Source organism: Oncorhynchus clarkii, chromosome 24 (genome assembly GCF_045791955.1).
Source record: "Oncorhynchus clarkii lewisi isolate Uvic-CL-2024 chromosome 24, UVic_Ocla_1.0, whole genome shotgun sequence".
Classification (NCBI taxonomy): Eukaryota; Metazoa; Chordata; class Actinopteri; order Salmoniformes; family Salmonidae; genus Oncorhynchus; species Oncorhynchus clarkii.
Genome location: NC_092170.1, coordinates 14,983,939 through 14,992,428, shown reverse-complemented (window position 1 = coordinate 14,992,428; position 8,490 = coordinate 14,983,939). Strand labels below are relative to the sequence as shown.

Here is an 8,490-nt window from a genome sequence, read left to right as displayed (position 1 = left end):
CCTTAGTTCTTTTGTTATGTCTTTGTTTTAGGTTGGTCAGGGCGTGAGTTGGGGTGGGTTGTCTATGTTCGTTTTTCTATGTTGTGTTTTGCGTTTGGCCTGATACGGTTCTCAATCAGAGGCATGTGTCGTTAGTTGTCTCTGATTGAGAATCATACTTAGGTAGCCTTTTCCCACCTGTGTTGTGGGTGATTGTTTTCTGTCTTTGTGTATGTCACCAGACAGGACTGTTTCGTTTCGTGTCATACTCTTTGTTATTTTTGTTTTAGTGTTCTGTGTTTAATAAATTCATCATGAACATGTACCACGCTGCGCATTGGTCCTCCGATCCTTCATACTCCTCAGACGAGGACGACGAACGTTACAACAGGTTAAGAGACAAAGTTTAGACATACAGTGGGGCAAAAAAGTATTTAGTCAGCCACCAATTGTGCAAGTTCTCCCACTTAAAAAGTTGAGAGAGGCCTGTAATTTTCATCATAGGTGCACTTAAACTATGATAGACAAAATTAGAAAAAAAATACATTGTAGGATTTTTAATGAATTTATTTGCAAATTATGGTGGAAAATAGGTATTTGGTCACCTACAAACAAGCAAGATTTCTGGCTCTCACAGACCTGTAACTTCTTCTTTAACTTCTTCGATATAGGGGGCGCTCTTTTAATATTTGGATGAAAAACGTTCCCGTTTTAAACAAGATATTTTGTCACGAAAAGATGCTCGACTATGCATATAATTGACAGCTTTGGAAAGAAAACACTCTGACGTTTCCAAAACTGCAAAGATATTGTCTGTGAGTGCCACAGAACTGATGTTACAGGCGAAACCCAGATAAAAATCCAATCAGGAAGTGCCGCATTTTTTGAAACCGCCTCATTCCAATGACTCCTTATATGGCTGTGGAGGAGCTAGGAGTCAGCTTACGTTTTCCACGTTTTCCCCAAGGTGTCTGCAGCATTGTGACGTATTTGTAGGCATATCATTGGAAGATTGACCATAAGAGACTACATCTACCAGGTGGTCGCTTGGTGTCCTCCGTCGCAATTATTGCGTAATCTCCAGCTGCAGTATTTTTCCGTTTGCCTTTGATGAGAAACCGACTGCCAGGAATGATTTTTCATTGAATAGAATTGTGAAAAACACCTTGAGAATTGATTCTAAACAACGTTTGCCATGTTTCTGTCGATATTATGGAGGTAATTTGGAAAAAAGTTTGGCGTTGTGTTGACTGCATTTTCGTTTTTTTTTCTTAGGCAAACGGAGCTATTTCTCTTACACAAATAATCTTTTTGGAAAATATGAACATTTGCTATCTAACTGAGAGTCTCGTCATTGAAAACATCCGAAGTTCTTCAAAGGTAAATTATTTTATTTGAATGCTTTTCTTGTTTTTGTGAAAATGTTGCCTGCTGAATGCTAGGCTTAATGCTATGCTAGGCTATCAATACTCTTACACAAATGCTTGTGTAGCTTTGGTTAAAACATATTTTGAAAATCTGAGATGACAGTGTTGTTAACAAAAGGCTAAGCAAGCTGTTTCAATATATTTATTTAATTTCATTTGCGATTTTCATGAATAGGAAACGTTGCGTTATGGTAATGAGCTTGAGGCTATGATTACACTCCCGGATACGGGATTGCTCGACGCTAGAGGTTAAGAGGCTCCTCTGTCCTCCACTCGTTACCTGCATTAATGACACCTCTTTGAACTTGTTATCAGTATAAAAGACACCTGTCCACAACCTCAAACAGTCACACTCCAAACTCCACTATGGCCAAGCCCAAAGAGCTGTCAAAGGACACCAGAAACAAAATTGTAGACCTGCACCAGGCTGGGAAGACTGAATCTGCAATAGGTAAGCAGCTTGGTTTGAAGAAATCAACTGTGGGAGCAATTATTAGGAAATGGAAGACATATAAGACCACTGATAATCTCCCTCGATCTGGGACTCCACGCAAGATCTCACCCCGTGGGGTCAAAATGATCACAAGAACGGTGAGCAAAAATCCCAGAACTACACGGGGGGATCTAGTGAATGACCTGCAGAGAGCTGGGACCAAAGTAACAAAGCCTACCATCAGTAGCACACTACGCCGCCAGGGACTCAAATCCTGCAGTGCCAGACGTGTCCCCCTGCTTAAGCCAGTACATGTCCAGGCTCGTCTGAAGTTTGCTAGAGAGCATTTGGATGATCCAGAAGAAGATTGGGAGAATGTCATATGGTCAGATGAAACCAAAATATAACTTTTTGGTAAAAACTCAACTCGTCGTGTTTGGAGGACAAAGAATGCTGAGTTGCATCCAAAGAACACCATACCTACTGTGAAGCATGGGGGTGGAAACATCATGCTTTGGGGCTGTTTTTCTGCAAAGGGACCAGGACGACTGATCCGTGTAAAGGAAAGAATGAATGGGGCCATGTATCCTCCTTCCATCAGCAAGGGTATTGAAGATGATGGGCAACGAAGGAGTGGCTTCGTAAGAAGCATTTCAAGGTCTTGGAGTGGCCTAGCCAGTCTCCAGAGCTCAACCCCATAGAAAATCTTTGGAGGGTGTTGAAAGTCCGTGTTGCCCAACAACAGCCCCAAAACATCACTGCTCTAGAGGAGATCTGCATGGAGGAATGGGCCAAAATACCAGCAACAGTGTGTGAAAACCTTGTGAAGACTTACAGAAAACATTTGACCTCTGTCATTGCCAACAAAGGGTATATAACAAAGTATTGAGATACACTTTTGTTATTGACCAAATACTTATTTTACACCATAATTTGCAAATAAATTCATTAAAAATTCTACAATGTGATTTTCAGAATTTTTTTTCTCATTTTATCTGTCATAGTTGAAGTGTACCTATGATGAAAATTATAGGCCTCTCTCATCTTTTTAAGTGGGAGAACTTGCACAATTGGTGGCTGACTAAATACTTTTTTGCCCCACTGTACATCACAAACAGAAATATACAGTGGAAGTCGGAAGTTTACATAGCCCTTAGTCAAATACATTTAAACTCAGTTTTTTACAATTCCTGACATTTAATCCTAATAAAAAAAACCCTGTGAGTTATGATCACCACTTTATTTTAAGAATGTGAAATGTTAGAATAAGAGTAGAGAGAATTATTTATTTCAGCTTTTATTTCTTTCATCACATTCCTAGTGGGTCAGAAGTTTGCATACACTCAATTAGTATTTGGTAGCATTGCCTTTAAATTGTTTAACTTGGGTCAATCGTTTCGAGTAGCCTTCCACAAGCTTCCCACAATAAGTTTGGGGAATTTTGACCCATTCCTCCTGACAGAGCTGGTGTAACTGAGATGGGTATGTAGGCCTCCTTGCTCGCACACGCTTTTTCAGTTCTGCCCTCAAATTTTCTATAGGCTTGAGGTCAGGGCTTTGTGATGGCCACTCTAATACCTTGACTTTGTTGTCCTTAAGCCATTTTGCCACAACTTTGGAAGTATGCTTGGGGACATTGTCCATTTGGAAGACCCATTTGGGACCAGGCTTTAACTTCCTGACTGATGTCTTGAGATGTTGCTTCAATATATCCACATAATTTTCCTACCTCATGATGCCATTTATTTTGTGAAGTGCACCAGTCCCTACTGCAGCAAAGCACCCCCATAATATGATGCTGCCACCCCTGTGCTTCATGGTTGGGATGGTGTTCTTCGGCTTGCAAGCCTCCCCTTTGTCCTCCAAACATAACGATAGTCATTATGGCCAAACAGTTCTATTTCTGTTTCATCAGACCAGAGGACATTTCTCCAAAAAGTACGGCGTTTGTCCCCATGTGCATTTGCAAACTATAGTCTGGCTTTTTTATGGCGGTTTTGGAGCAGTGGCTTCTTCCTTGCTGAGCGGCCTTTCATGTTATGTCGATATAGGACTCGTTTACTTTGGATATAGATACTTTTGTACCTGTTTCCTCCACCATCTTCACAAGGTCCTTTGCTGTTGTTCTGGGATTGATTTTCACTTCTCGCACCAAAGTACGTTCCTCTCTAGGAGACAGAAAGCGTCTCCTTCCTGAGCGGTATGACGGCTGTGTGGTTCCATGGTGTTTATACTTGCGTACTATTGTTTGTACAGATGAACGTTGTACCTTCAGGCATTTGGAAATTGCTCCCAAGGATGAACCAGACTTGTGGAGGTTTACAATTTTCTTTCTGAGGTCTTGTTTGATTTCTTTAGATTTTCCCATGATGTCAAGCAAAGAGGCGCTGAGGTTGAAGGTAGGCCTTGAAATACATCCACAGCTACACATCCAATTGACTCTAATTATGTCAATTAGCCTATCGGAAGCTTCTAAAACCATGACATAATTATCAGGAATTTTCCAAGTTGTTTAAAGGCACAGTCAACTTAGTGTATGTAAACTTTTGACCCACTGGAATTATGATACAGTGAAATAATCTGTCTGTAAACAATTGTTGGAAAAATGACTTGTGTCATGCCCAAAGTAGATTTGTTTTTGGCAAGTCCTAACCAACTTGCCCAAACTATAGTTTGTTAACAAGAAAGTTGTTTATTGGTTGAAAAACTAGTTTTAATGACTCCATCCTAAGTGTATGTAAACTTCCTACTTCAACTGTATGCCGCTCAAGCCCTTTCTCCCCAATTAAGGTGCCACCAACCTCCTATGGAGTGAACATATATTTAAGAATTAAGCAGAAACAGACTGGCCAGGTAATTACGGCAAATGCCAGATGTGTCATTCCTTTAGCTCAGCGCCCAGTCTAAAAAGTTTGCAAGCGTAGAGATAGATATTGGACTCAAGTGGCCAAACGTCACTAGAGTAGTAACTGGGTGGGACTTCATATGGGTTAAGGAAGGATCTCATAATTCCATACAGGTCACCAGGAGGGATTAGCCAATGCATTACATTTATGAGCAAACATTCCATAACTGCAGGGGGCAATAAATAGCCAAACTTGGCTTCATACCTGTTAAAAAAACTCGTAGAAGAAGGAAATGGACTACTTCAAAATGGAGTTTGGCGCTTCCAGTGATCTTAGACGCCATACAGCCCATATTGGGCTGATCTTCCTCATTGTACATGAATCTCTTTCAAAAATGCATTTGAAGCATTTTAATTTACAATAAATAATGCAATGTTTTATTCAGTGTAGCATGACTAAATTAATAAACAACTGTTTGATCAAGAAAATGGATTCATCCCTTTTATTTTACAGGAAATGAGTTGTGTATTTCATTTGCTAATTAAAATTTCATCTAAATATCAAAAGAATCTGCTAGAACTGTCACTTCTAGAAGAATACTTTATTGCCCATTTGTTGAAACAGAATTTATTACATCCTTTTACTTTGTCCCCAACCCCACTGAAACACACATACATGTCCATTGACATGCTAGAAGAACACACAGCAGCATCACTGATTTGACTTTACTACAGTAAAATACATTTAACGAAATGCAGAAGAATTCACAGAAATAGAATGCAATACAAAGGAGAAGTGATTAGGTTGATGATCAAAACAAATGTATAAGCATTCAGTTCTGGCAGATGTTCCTGTCAGACCTGGGATTCAAACCATCAACCCTGCCCTGCTGCTGTAATATCTAAAGTCATAAATGGTACCAGTTTAGGTTCAGATTTTCGATGAGGAAAATCAAGAGTTCGAAAATATTCTTCTTATAATTTTTGTAACACATGTCCTGATCTTCTTGGTCCTAATACCATATATGATAGGGTGTACCAGTGGTGGGAAAATAATAAACTGTACTGATATTAATAGATTAACCTCTGTGCCTGTTGTAAACAACAGAAAAAAGGATGGTTTGCAGAGAAGTTGTTGAATATGATCAAGTGGGGAGTACACACATTAAAAGCCTTCTTTCATTACTCCTTTGAGGCTTTACTATTTTGACATATGAGAGCACAACTAACACCAAAGGTAAAACTACTAGACTTGATATGATACATATACCATACAGGTTGATCAGTGCACTTTCAACACAGGAGAGTTTAACAACTGCTTAGTCATCACAAAAAAAACATAGATTGTTTCCTGCACAAGGGAGCCTTGAAGTGATAAACATTTGAAAAGAGTTATGGGAATAATAATAATAAAATATACCAATGTTCTGATATTGAAATAGCTTACAAATGGTGACATACCTGTCATAAACCATCACTGCTAGAATAACATTAAGACATGTTACATATACATTGCAGAAATGTAACGGTGGGCCAAGAGAACAGAGGTGGCAGAGCTGGTTGGGGTGTAGGGTCGTCCCAAAGATCCCTGTTAGCATCTGTTTAAGCACAACCTGAAGGTAGGGAGGGCAGCGCCCCTTGATGCTCTGTAGTTATGCAGTTAACTAGTTAATATGACACAAATCATTCTCAGTTACAATACATTATAAACTTGATGCTTTACAATACTCATTGGTCTACAGAGAAATTATGGCAAAATTATACATATTTGCACAGTCAATGATAGCAACTATAAGTAACAAAACATAATTCAATATTACAAAAATAATCTGTTTATGTTTTAGGGTAAAGTCCTAGTACCTTTTTACAAGCCTGCCTGATTTTAACCATCCTAACGCCATACATTAAAGGATTGAAAAGTGGTGGACATATCAGAAAATAAACTAATAAAATAGTGCGAAGTATAGGTGGAAGATGTGCAGTATCATATCTGCCTTGTAGAATCACAAATAAACAGCCAAATAAGAAGTTCAGCAAAGAGGCTATATGTGGTGTACAGGTGTTAAATGCTTTCTGCTTCGTCTCTTTAGAAGACTTTAAACATACCTGTAGAATTCTTACATATGAGTATATGGTAGGAAATAAAGTACAAGAAAAAGAAAGCGCAGTGACAACAAGACCCCATATGTCATTCAGCGTAGTATTTGAACAGGCAAGCTTGACGACTGAGTAGTTGTCACAATACACTCTGTCTAGAATGTTACCACAAAATTGCAGTCGCAAACTCAGGGAGATAATGATGGCGTTGATGAAAAAAGAATACACCCAGGGCAGTAGAATTAAGCCAGAAATTATTTTAGGTGTCATAATATTGTTATACTGTAGAGGATAACAAATAGAGATGTACCTGTCATAGGACATAACTGCTAAATTACAAAATTCTGTTATAGCATATGTGTACAACACATAAACCTGGAGATAACAATAAAGAAGGGAAATATCATGTGTGTCAGACAGCAAGTAAAACATGAGAGCAGGAAACAAACCAGTGCTCCCATACAACTGATTAACAAACAAAGCACATAGAAACAGATACATGGGTTCATGAAGGCTTCTTTCAATGCAGATAACTCCAATAAGTAAAGCATTGGCAAGAATGATGACAAAATATAAAACAGTTACTACAGCAAAGTAGCAATACTTCATTTGTCCGATATCACCGTATGCAGCAAGCCTGAAGACCTCATAGTGAGTAGAGTTTTCCATGGTCCTGGGAGTTGGTAAAGATGTGCTGTCAATGTTTGAAGAAGAGGAGCAAATCCTCCTACTGAAGCTTAAATATATATTAAAATCATGAAATCATAAACATCAAACAACCTAAATGGATTATTCCTTGACTTGTTCATTCAGAGATACTTTTGCTCACATCTATACTCACCAATACAGACAGCTTTTGATTCTTCTGATAAAATAATTCATTGCCTAAAACAAACAATATTATACTTTGTATCTGGCACTCATGTTACTTATCAAAATGAAATGGAAAATAATGAATTGATTACCTGTAAAGTATGCTAAATCCAACATTTTGACAGACCATCTCTAATCCATGATGAACTGCTTAAACTCCTCAAACGATTCTTATACTTATACCTATAAAAAAAACACCTGCCATGGTGTGATATGCAAGTGTACACCAATACCTGGGGATAATGAGATATTCTCAGAGTCACGGAAACCGTCCAGAGAAAAACAGACACCATTTTGTAACACAGGCCCTCTAGGGAGGAGGTGCAAAGCCTTTCTTAAAATCTATACAAACTACAGTAACTCATAGAGAAAAGTAGATTACACAAGGCATGTACAACTGATGTGAAATGGCTAGCTTGTTGGCAGTGCTATCTTTTGTTCAATCGGTGATGTCACTCTTTCTGAGACCTAGAAGTAGTTGTTTCCCTTGCTCTGCAAGGGCCATGGCTTTTGTGGATTGACAGGTAACGATGCTTCGTGGGTGACGGTTCTTGATGTGGTCAGAGGGTCCCTGGTTTTAGCCCAGGTTGGGGCAAGGCAGGGGATGGAAGCAATACTGTTACAGTACACACGATAAGAGGGACATGTGTACTGGTAGGCTTTGTTAGTGGCCTATGATGCTGTTAAAACAATGTATGATCGTGGACTACAGGAAAGGGAGGGCCGAGCATTCACCCATAGATGTGGCTAAAGTGGAGCAGGTTGAGAGCTTCAAGTTCCTTGGTGTCCACATCAGAAACAAACAAACATGGTCCAAACACACCAAGACACTCGTG

At 39.1% G+C, this 8,490-nt stretch overlaps 1 pseudogene; it reads right to left on the bottom strand.

Moving 5' to 3' along the window:
• Positions 1–5,636: 5,636 nt before the first annotated feature.
• LOC139382254 (olfactory receptor 11A1-like) lies at positions 5,637–7,450 on the bottom strand (annotated as a pseudogene).
• Between the last annotated feature and the right edge of the window lie 1,040 nt (positions 7,451–8,490).